The sequence below is a fragment of the Phodopus roborovskii genome, unplaced genomic scaffold (assembly GCF_943737965.1).
Source record: "Phodopus roborovskii unplaced genomic scaffold, PHOROB, whole genome shotgun sequence".
Taxonomy (NCBI): Eukaryota; Metazoa; Chordata; class Mammalia; order Rodentia; family Cricetidae; genus Phodopus; species Phodopus roborovskii.
In genome coordinates this window covers 25,668,764-25,680,856 of record NW_026126433.1, presented here as the reverse complement: position 1 = coordinate 25,680,856, position 12,093 = coordinate 25,668,764, and positions in this window count along the sequence as shown.

Sequence of the window (12,093 nt, the reverse complement as noted above, 5' to 3'; positions counted from 1 at the left end):
TCTGGCCATGTCTACATTATTCCAAAGTACTCCTGGACCTCACTGGGGCATGAAGATCCCAGGAACAGTAAGCCCCAGCATCTGAACAGCAATGGCATTTTCTGATATAATGCCAGGGGCACTGTAGGGCTTTGCCATGTCCTAGGAGTTAGGAACCCTCTGTGCACTTTTGAGCCACCCTCCACAAGTCCCTTTGGTGACAGGGACAGTGGGGTGTGGGGATAAGAAGAGCCGGTAGAGAGGCACAGGTTTCATAGGGAAACAGGGCTCCACACAGCCCCTGCACTAGCCATGATGCTGGGACAAGTTGTAAGCAAAACGTGCCTCTCTCAATGCGCCCACAACACCTGAGCAGAGGGAGAAAAAACGTGGATTGATGTGTGAGCAGCTGGGAGGCTGGGTCTGGCAGCGAGGGAGGGGGACGGGGAGTGGGAGGGTGGGAGTGAAGCAACAGGAACAGGTGGTCCTTTCACAAGCTCCCAGGCCGTCAGCCCCTGACACAGCAGCTGTGCCAGAAACAGGCCCAGGTGGACAGAGGGAGGAGCACGGCAGGGGGCCCATGATGTTTTGCAGAGAAAGAAATGAGCTTTCCATAATGGGCCCCACACATCTGAGCAGGGGCAACACGCGGGGAGCTGTGTGACTGAGCCTCTTTCCCCACCCACCAGCAAGCAGCTGGCTCAGCTGCTCCGAGGCCACCAGGGAACCTTCTGGATCCAGAATCCCCAGGCTCCTCAAACCGCCTGACTATAGTAATAACAATGGTGGTTGCAGAATATTTAGTGAGTGTTGCCTCTGAGTTCCCAATGCCTGCTGCTCATAGACGCCCTCTGAAGACAGTACAGTGATCATGGCTCACCGGTGGGGAAAAGCGAGGCACAGAGAGGTTAATTGAGGGACAGACAGAAAGAAAGAAGGACCAAGCTATGGTTGATCCCAGGCCATATAGTCCCACTATCAGTTCAGTTAACTATTCACTTTGCAGACTGCCCAGCCCTCCTCTCTTATTGTTTCAGAAAATGATTTCTTGCCCTGAGCTCCAGAGGATTCCTGCAGTAAATAAGTGTTCTCTTTCACTTCTCAGAAGGGGCCAAGGGGAGCTGAAGAAAGGGGCTTTCGATTTCCTAAGTGCAGTATGCAGAGGAGCAACCCCGTTATTCCCAGGAGCTTTTGGCCCTGGGGCAACCCCATTCATCATTCTAAAGCATCCATCCCCCCTAAACATGAAACTTCACTCTGAAGCCCTCAACAAGAGCCTGGAATTCCACATGCAAGAAGAGCTAATCTAGAGCTCATTATGACCTGGCCTTTAGGACTGGCCCTCCGTCCTCCATCTGTACACTCTGTATGCATGCAGGCTAGTACTATGACCCGAACTCTCATTTCTGCTCCTACCCTGGCCTCCGCCAGAGTCAAGTGCTGTTGTTTCCAGTGTAGATGGCACATATGCTGATGAATCCCACACCCATGCTGACCTCTGCTAGAGTTCAGAGCCTGTATCTCCACCTGAAAATTGCAAGTCTTCATACCTACCCTGCCTAAAGTCAATTCAGTGTCTTAGATGCGACACCCGATTCAGTGGCGTTAATTGAGGACATCAGCACCTCTCTGTTTGGCAGCTTTTGAAAGCCATCTTGCATGTGGTGACACATGCTTATAAGCTCCATGTTCTGAAGGTGGGGACAGGAGAGAGTTAAGGTCATCCTTGGCTATATAGTATGTTCAGGGACAGACTGGGTTACATGAGACATGAGACCCTGTCTCAAAATGTGAATGAAAGGAAAAGGGGAGAAGAGGAGGAATGAGGGGGAATAAGGGAGTGAGGAGAGCAGGAATTGGAAGGAGCAAATGAGTCTTACTTACATTCCCTCCACCTCCACCACAAGTTTCTAGCCAGTCTCCAGGATCGGTGTGTTCCCACCTGGCCTCTGGACTCTTCCCCTTACTTTAACTGCCACTGTCCCCAGCCTCTTTAATCCCCTCCTTCTCCATCTTTCTCATCAAACCCACTCTGTCACCAACTTGCTGTCCTCTTTCTCCAGCCCTTTGCACCTCCCCAGAGTCACACTGAAACTCCATTATCACGACAAACAATTCCTTCCGCACCCTGGCCCATCAGTCATTCCTACCTCTTCTTCCAGCTGCCTTCACACCCCCCTCCCATGTCCCTTGAGGTGGTTCAGCTATTTGCATTTGCACAAAATCTTACTGCTACCTGGAAGTGACCCTCCTCTTTTTTCCCCAGAAACTCCTTTTGAGCGAATTTTATTTGGAGTGTGTGTGTGTGTGTGTGTGTGTGTGTGTGTGTGTGTGTGTGTGTGTGTATGTGCGCGTGCGCGCGCGCGCGCGCAGGTGCATGTCTGCGAGTGCAGGTGTGTGCTTGCTGTGGTGCATGTGTGGACGTCAGAGGACAACATGTTGCTTCTTGACTCCCACCTTGTTTGAGGCAGTGTCTCCTTGTCACTTGTGTCCACCGGGCTAGCTACCCCTAGGAGCTTGCAGGAGTTTTCTCATCTCAGCCTCCAATCTCTTCGAAGGAACCATGGGATGACATGACAGATGTGTACTACCACACCTGGCTGTTTGACTATGACTTCTGAGGAGTCAAACTCAGGTCTTCAACGTGTACACTAAGTGCTTTCTCTAAAGCAGAGTTATCTCCCAAGCAGAGAGTGAATTTTATATCTCTTGCTTCTTTTCAAATGCTTCAGCTACATGTCTACATATATGCATACATATGGTATCAATATATGCTTTTCTATATCTCAAGAGAGAAAAAAAAGGCCAATATGGAAACAATGTGGGAGTGGCATTGAGGAGTCTGAGTGATGGACATCATACCATCTATCTTCAACTCTTCTGCATGCTTGAAAGTCTCTCTAATAAAAAGCTGGTGGGAAGACTTCTTCCCATCGCCCCCTGGCAATGCAGTTGTCTCTTTCCCTCATAGCATGCATTTGCCAATAATGATGTGCTTAGACACCATCGCCAGGTTATTTCCTCTCATGAGGCTGTGCTTGAGCAGAAACAAGCCAGAGCACTGGAACTCCACCAGGGTTACCATACACCAGCCCTTTCTTGCTTCATTCATGGACAAGACAATCAATCACTCCTCACTGAATGAGTGGTGAATGAAGTGACATGCTATAAAACACGGGAAATCTACACCCTGTGCCGGCTCCATGATTAACTGGCTGTGTGGCCATGAGCAATCACTAAAGCTCTCTGTCCATCACTTTGCTCATTAGCAAGCTAGAGCTAAGGATGCCTGTTTCTGCCCTCGAACGGGGGAAGTGGTTAAAAGTATTCTGAGAAATTAACCTGTGTGTTAACTTTATTTTTGTTTTAAAAATAAGATGGACTTGGTCCTGACCAGTGAAAGATTCTGAGTCAGTGTGAGTGTGTTGAGGATGTGGGGGAGGGTGCTACTTTCTTCCCTGAAGGATGGGAATTTCCACTCAGCTGGATGTAATACACTCCCAGCAGCTTGGGCCTCATTGTCTCTCACCCCTGCCTCCACCCCTTTTCTCTCACCAAGAGACAACTGCTGGGAAACTCACTTGGGAATCTTAAAATAGAGCAACAGATATCTTCAGCTCACAGCATAGGGTTCGGTTGCCCTGTGGACCTGGGCAGGATTCAACAGTTGGCTCACATGGCCCTGTGCTCCGGAAGAGCCAGGCCATGGAAAAAGTATCCACATGCCTTCCAGAAAAGAGCCACCATCCAGGGTGCTGTGTTTGACTTGGCTGCCAGTCAGAGGCCCTGCTGACTGAGATGCTCTGGCCCTGATAGTCTTGAGCCTCCAGGGACCCAGCTTTCAAAAGGACCAACACTTCCTGGAAGCAGTAGTTGTCCAGATGGAATGGGGACACAAGAGGCCCCGGGTCAGGGTAGGGGTGAGGGGCCCAAACCTCACTTCTTTAGAAGGTGCTTGACTTCAGGCTGAGGATCAGATATGAGCCGCTTATGTAACTAAACACGAATGAATACACTGTGAGCAAATGGAGAACTACCCTGACGAGTGGCTCCAACGGATCCAAAGTTCCTGACAAACTTTCAACCTGACTCCTAGGAAAAATGTCACTATCTAAGTGTGTGTGTTTCAGGGAGTGAGGCCATGGGACAAAACTAGTACCCCCCACAATCCCATTCTCTTACCTGAATGTCAACTAATCCAATCAGGAATGAGTATGGTCCCAAGCCTCCTTGGGTACATTATCGCCTTTGATTCTCACAACTGCAGTGTATGGGAAATACTCTTGCCCACTTTACTAACAGGGGAGCTCTCTCTCTCCCTCTCCCTCTCCCTCTCTCTCTCTCTCTCTCTCTCTCTCTCTCTCTCTCTCTCACACACACACACACACACACACACACAGCCCCACCATCTCCCCACGACTGAGCCAGGCTCCAAAGCAGACCACATACAGCTCTGCCAAGCAGCGAGCAGGCCCTGACAGAATACACCACTTGACTGACCCATACCCTCACAGTGAAGTTGGGGCCCAGGAAGACTAGGGAGATATCAGATATCACTAATAGTGATTGAAGCCACAAAGAAGGCAGAGCTTGAAGGGAGAACCCCTGAATGAGGTGCTTTGAGGAAGGCACTGATGGAGTTTCTGGGGGTAAAGAAAGAAAAGGCCCTCCTTCTACTCAAAAAGAAATATATATGAATTTGGGGCATCCCACAAAATTTTCAGGGTGTTTCAGAAAATGGACAAGAACAAAAAAAGGCAGTTGAAAACCCCCCAATAAAACCACTTTGATGAGGCACAGCAGGTGCGGCTTTGGGCTAGACACCTAAGCCTCCTCCACAGCCACACAGAACTCCCCAAGAGCCGCAGACTCTGCCTCACCCCACCACCCCCCCCCCCCGAAACCGGATGCGGTAGCCACAGCCGCAGCGATCCACAAACTGGGTCCTCCACCATCTCTCCTCTTTGAACTACCACCTCCTGATTCAAAAGCCCAGAGGGGCTTGTCTCGTTGCTTCCCATGCTGCGGATGCAAAGTTTAAAATCTTTATTGTGTAGACACACAGCTGCAGGGGTTCCCAGTCCACTGAGCATGCACACCAGGGCCAGGCCAGGGCCAGGGGATAGGTGATACTGAAAACTGTCGCTCACTTCACTCATTCATTCATTCATTCAGTGTGTGTGTGTGTGTGTGTGTGTGTGTGTGTGTGTGTGTGTGTGTGTTTGGGTATGCTTGTGGAAATCAGAGGACAACCTTGGATGCTAATCCTTACCTTCTACCTTGTTTGAGGCTGTGTCTCTCTTTTCACCACCACATATACTGAGCTAGCTAGCCCTGGAGCTTCCAGAGTCTCCTGCCTCTGCGTCCCGCGTCCCGCTTGCTATGTAGGAGCACTGTGATCATAGACGTGAGCGATATTGCTTTGGGCGGGTCTTGGGATTCAAACTCAGGTCCTCGTGTTTGCACAGCAAGCATTTACCCACTGTGCCAGCTCCCAGCCCTACTTATTTTCTGAGGTGGAGTCTTCTCAGATTGACCTCAAACTCCTGATCTGTCAGCGTTAGCCTCCCAAATACTGAGATTATGACCTACAGGCCACCACAACTGACTCATCCATTCTGTACTAGATCCGTTCTCAACATACTGATAGACTCAACCTATTTTGTTTAGTGCAGCCTTTTCCCTTCCCCGGGTTGATTACAGCCTCTCATCCAATAAAAGTAGCAGCTACTGGTTTTGAGTGCTTATTAAATGTAAATCCTTCAAGATACCATGCTGCCTCCATGCTCTCCACTTTCTGATGCAGAATTTAGGGGTTTGAGTGACAAAGGGAATTGCCTAGATAGGCAGAGATAAATACCAACTGTGCTATTTAGGTTTATGTCACCTTAACCCAGGCTAAAGTCATCTGAGAGGAGGGAACCTCAATTAAGAAAATGCCTTCATCAGATCAGGCTGTAGGCAAGCCTGTAGGGCACTTTGTTCATTAGTGATCCGTGTAGGAGGCCCCGTCCACATGGTGGGTCCTGGGCTCTATAAGAAAGCAGGTTGAACAAACCATGGTGAGCAAGCCAGTAAGCAGCACCCCTCCATGGCCTCTGCATCAGCTTCTGCTTCCAGGTTCCTGCCCTTGCCTGAGTTCCTGTCCTGACTTCTTTTGATGATGGACTGTGATGTGGAAGTGTGAGCCAAATAAACCCTTTCTTCCCCAACTTGCTTTTGGTTGCATTTTCATTGCAGCAATAGAAAGCCTAAGTAGGACAGCAACCCCTCTTTCTAGTGCTCTCAGCATATGCTCCCTCCCAAGGGGCTGACAGGAAAAGCAGGCAAAGCTTCAGCACAGAAGTGTCCCCACCTCCTCTCCCGTCCAACCCTGGCACACCGGAAATAGGAACAACAGTCCACTCCTCTGGATTTAGGGCTACAGACTCTACAGTCTTCCAGACAGTCAGCGCCAGCACCCATTTCTGCAGCCACCTTCACCTTCTGAGCCTGTACACTGGAAATGTCCTTAAAGGCCCTCTGGGGTACACCACCGGGCAGGACTCAGTTGTACACAGACAGAACCTGACTCCCAGAGGCCCAGGAGTTCCGTGACATGGCTCCATACAGTTTTCACCGGCATTGTCTCCAGCTATCATTGACCCTAGGCACTCCAGCCTAATGCTTCTTTCTCCATCGCTTCCCTTCTTAGCAAGCAAAGATGTAAGGCAATAGTTAACTGGACCATGGAAGTGCAGTATTAATGGATTCCTAGGGGAAATCATTTTATAGAGTGGGAAAAAATGCTGTTTAGTGTGAAAGATCATTCTCTAAAACACTTCAATCGTGGGTCGGATTTTTCTCTGATTGGCTTTCATTAATAACGTTGCATGCATAGTCAGCCGTCTAGTAATGTTCAGTACTTTAAAATGACGAATTTGGTCAGAGACAATGGGGAAAAGAGAAACACTGAGAATAAATACTGATTTCTGGATATTCCCATGACTGGCGGCTAATCGTGGTCTAAGGAGCCTACTTCTTAGGGCTCGGTTTTTCTCTTTTGCAGTATAACATAAAGTCATTTGCATACTTTGTGAGGCAATAGTGAGATTTAAATTAAGCTGTCTGTTTAAGGCCATGTGGGGTCAGTTTTATTAGAATGCAACCTGCAGGCCCTGGTGAAGGGAATTGACCTTCTCTGGGGTATTATGCAGAGGTTGGCCATCATCACCTGCCAAGTGCCCTCCCCAGGGCTAGGTGTCTATGTTCCCAGAAGTGCCCGGGCTGAGTTACTCCTAGGAAGCGGGGCTGGTACAGCATCATTTCTCTAAGGCCAGAGCAACAAAACGAGCAGATGGCTACAAGGCTGAGGGTGCTGTCCCTGGCTGCTGCTGGAAGTCAACAGAGAAGTGTTTCCCCTGGCAACAGACAGCTGCCATGATAGGTGTGAATCAAACATGGGAACCTCTGGAGATTTGTCTTTTGATTCTACAAGATACAATTTAGCAGAGTTGCTGAAAATATGGTGACACATTGCCTCAGCACAGAGGCTCTGAGGGCAATGAAGGAGGGGAGAGGGAGACGCTTCCCAGCAGGGCTCCAAGTGTCCAGTCCTGTTAATGTCCTCCCATGTGCCTACTTGTCTCCACTTGTCTCTTTTATACCCAGACACCTAGCTAAGACTGACTAAATCCCCAGAAATGCTGGGGCCCTGCCTAGAGACCCAGACTGGAAGTGAACCTAGTTCTCACATTTCTCAAGATTTCTTTCTCAGGAGGCAGAGACAGACAGATCTCTGTGAGTTTGAGGCCAGCCTGGTCTATGAAAATAAGTTCCAGACCAGCTAGGGCTACATAGTGAGACTCTGTCTTGGGGTTGGGGGTGGGTTGGACTGGGGAGGACAACTCCTACACACACACATACAACTTCTTGAGTTAGAAATCTGCCCCATGTGCACATGGGTACCTCCACAGATGATTCCTGACTGGAACAGCTGAATTCCTCTCTGGGAAGGTCGTTTCTCTTTTTGGTTGTAGTACTAATGTGTGACTTCAGTGACTGGAAATATGTACCCAATCCTCTAGTGATGGACACAGGCTAGACCAAGAATGCAGAAGCTGTGGGCAGCTCAGGAGCTTACTGTAGCCTATCAGAGCCCCCTCCCCTCTCTTCAGGCTTGGGACCTTCTTTTATGCCATTGCTATTTGATACACTTGGTGTTAGTTCATATGTAAATGTGTAGATACTAGATATGAGTCTCAGCATATGAATAAGCTCACCTTAATTTCTCAGTCAGAGCACTCATTCTGCAGACTGCTAGTTCAGAACTTACCTTCTTCCCAAGATATTTTTCCATGAATGATGCCGAGGTCATAATGCCAAGACAACCAATTGCAGGCCCTCTGGTGAGTGACCCTCTGCTCTCTGTTCATTCTCTCGGTTTCCCACTCACAGTCAGTATAGTGTGTGCATGCTTTGGGTCCAGCGGTTTTCTACTGCCTCGTTGCTTTGGTGGCTCTCTTGGTCAACAGCGCTTTTGCAGTCTTTTGCCCTTTCCATCATTCCTCCCTCGGATGTCGTTGATGCCCCTACTTGTTTCTACTTTGGTGGATGTTCCAGCCCCAGACCCAAGACAATCATTGCTTTCCAAAGAGACAGAGAAGACCCTCAGAGGGGCTGAGGGTTCCCAGGGGAAAACTATCCATTGTCTGAATGTTACCCCCTTTGCACGGAGTTCCCAGTTACATCCTTGGTGTCTTGCTCTTAAATAGTACAGATCAAGGAAGGTCCAGACCTTAGAGCAAGAGCCACAGATGTAAAGAAAGATGCTGAAGGAAACCAGGGTTAGGGCTAGAACTCAGGGGCAGGGGGTGGGGGTTGGGGGTGGGGGGAAGAGCATGGGTCCTAGTAGACCAAAGAACCATAGACAAGAACTGGGGGACAACAGGGGTGGGGTGGGGAAGGGGTAAAGAAACAAGCAATGTAGGGAACAGAATAAATAACAAACACATGAAAAAAAGCAAAGCTCCTTTTGAGTGCCCAGAAAAAAACAGGAGAAAGTAGTATATTCATGAAAACAGACAAACAAAATACAAACAAACAGTATTTTGTTTTCTAAAGAAGCGGGGGGGGGGGGAATACAAGTTTTTATTTGGAGATTTCAATCTATTAATTAAATACAGTCATCTTAAGATATATTTTATAAGCCAGGCAGTGGTGGTACACGCCTTTAATCCCAGCGCTTGAGAGACAGAGGGGTTTCTATGACTTCCAGGCCAGCCTGGTCTACAGAATGAGTTCCAGAACAGTGGAAACCTTGTCTCGGAAAAAAAACAAAACAAAAGACAGAGACACAGAGAGAGGGAGGGGAGAAAAATACATTTTATAAATATTGCCTATGGATATCTAGTGAAAAGACATTAAACATAGGCATACACAGAGGGGTACAGACTGCAGGAAAGGGGATTTCACTGATGCAGAGAGAAAGGCTCTGGTTTCTTCTCCTGCTGGTTCTGAGTCACAGTATGTGTCTTTGCTACTGTTGACTTGTTATCCATAGTTACTTCCTTCACTAAGATCATTGCTTGCATAGGTTCTTTAACTTGTGGCAGAACCATCCTTTATATTCTGTTTCAGTGATGGTAGCCCATCTTGGGCTTTTTCAGCTACAAAGTCCATTTTTCCATCATCTTTTAGCTCCGTCCAGGAAAGCACTTGTACCACTATCTTCTTTCTTCTATCTTTCGGGGGCATTTAGAAATATAAAATTCTTCAAAATTAAGTTTGTCAAAAAATGTATTTTGAGCTACTTTGGTTGCAGGATAAAAATGGAATCTAATTATACTCTAGGAAATCTGTAGTTCTCAAACAGGATATATCACTACAACGTTCTAAACCCAACATTCTTGGATATTTGGATTTTTTTCATTTATATAATTTTTTTATTTACATTTGAAACAAGTTTGTTTTACATATAAATCCCAGTTCCCACACCCTCCTGTCCTCCTCTGTTCCCCACCACACCAACCCCCATCCTATCCCCTTTCTGCTCCCCAGGAAGGGTGAGGTCTTCCATGGGGGAGTCTTCAAAGTCTGTCATGTTATTTGGAGCAGGGCCCAGGCTCTCCTCCATGTATCCCTCTATGTGGAATGGGCTCCCAAAGTCCATTCATATACTAGGAATAAATACTGACCCACTACCAGAGGCCCATAAACTGCCTAATCCTCCTAATTAACACCCACATTCAGGGGGTCTGGGTTGGGCTATATTGGTTTCCCAGCTATCAGACTAGAGTCCATGAGGTACCCCTTGTTCAGGTCAGCAGTTTCTGTGGGTTTCTCTAGCCTGGTCTTGACACCTTTGCTCATCACTCCTCCCTGTCTGCAACTGGATTCCAGGAGTTCAGCTCAGTGTTTAGCTGTGGGTGTCTGTCTGATTCTGCTTCCATCAGCTACTAGATGAAGGTTCTAGGATGGCAGATAAGGCAGTCATCAATCTCATTATCAGGGAAGGGCATTTAAGGTAGCCTCTTCACTATTGCTTAAATTGTTAGTTGGGGTCATCCTTATAGATTTCTGGACATTTCCCTAGTGCCAGATTTCTCTTAAAACCTATAATGGCTCCCTCTATTATGGTATCTCTTTTCTTGCTGTCCTCTATTCCTTCCCTGACTCAATCTTCCTGCTCCCTCATGGCCACCTCTCCCCTCCTCTTCCCCCTAACTCCTTCTCCCCTCCCCCCCCCCCATGCTCCCAATTTGCTCAGGAGATCTTGTCCCTTTCCTCTTCTTCGGGGGACCATGTATGTCTCTCTTAGGGTCCTCCTTGTTTTCTAGCTTTTCTGGTGGATTGTAGGCTGGTAATCCTTTGCTCTATGTCTAAAAAACATATATGAGTGCGTATGTACCATGTTTGTCTTTTTGTGACTGGGTTACCTCACTCAGGATGGTTTCTTCTACTTCCATCCATTTGCCTTTGAATTTCAAGATTCTATTGTTTTTTGATTTTTTGTTTTTTGTCGTCCCCCCCCCCGCACCCCCCTCCCCCGCTGAGTAGTACTCCATTGTGTAAATGTATCACATTTTCTCCATCCATTCTTCAGTTGAGGGGCATCTAGGTTGCTTCCAGGTTCTGGCTATTACAAATAATGCTGCTATGAACATAGTTGAACAGATGTCCTTGGTGTATGAATACACATCTTTTGGGTATATGCTTAAGAATGGAATTACTGGATCTTGAGGTAGACTGATTCCCATTTTCCTGAGGAACCACCATACTGATTTCCAAAGTGTCTGTACAAGTTTGCACTCCCACCAGCAGTGGAAGAGTATACTCCTTGTCCACATCCTCTCCAGCATAAACTGTCTTTGGTGTTTTTGATTTTAGCCATTCTGACAGGAATAAGATGGTATTTCAGAGTTGTTTTGATTTGCATTTCCCTGATGGCTAAAGATGTTGAGCACTTTCTTAAGTGTCTCTTAGTCATTTTAGATTCCTCAATTGAGAATTCTCTACCTAGTTCTGTACCCCATTTTTTAAATTGGAGTATTTGGTGTTTTGGTAACTAGCTTCTTGAGTTCTTTGTATATTTTGGAAATCTGCCCTCTTTCAGATGTGAGGTTGGTGAACATCTTTTCTCATTTTGTGGGCTGCTGTTTTGTCGTGTTGACTGTGTCCTCTGCCTTACAGAAGCTTTTCAATTTCAGGAGGTCCCATTTATTAATTGTTGATCTCAGTTTCTGTGCTACTGGTGTTATATTCAGGAAGCAGTCTCCTGTACCAATTCATTCAAGGGTACCTCCCACTTTCTCTTCTAAGATGTTCAGTGTGGCTAGATTTATGTTGAAGTCCTTAATCCATTTGGACTTGAGTTTTGTGCATGGCGATAGATATGGATCTATCTGCAGTCTTCTACACACCATCACCAAGTTATGCCAGAGATACTTTTATTATGTTAGAGATACTTTTTTCCCCCATTATATAATTTTAGCTGTTTTGTCAAAAATAAGGTGTTCATAGGTGTGTGGGTTAATATCAGGGCTTTCAATTCAATTCCATTGGCCTTTCTTCTGTCTATTTTTGTGCCAATATCAAGCTGTTTTCAGAATTATAGCTCTATAACAGAGCTTGAAA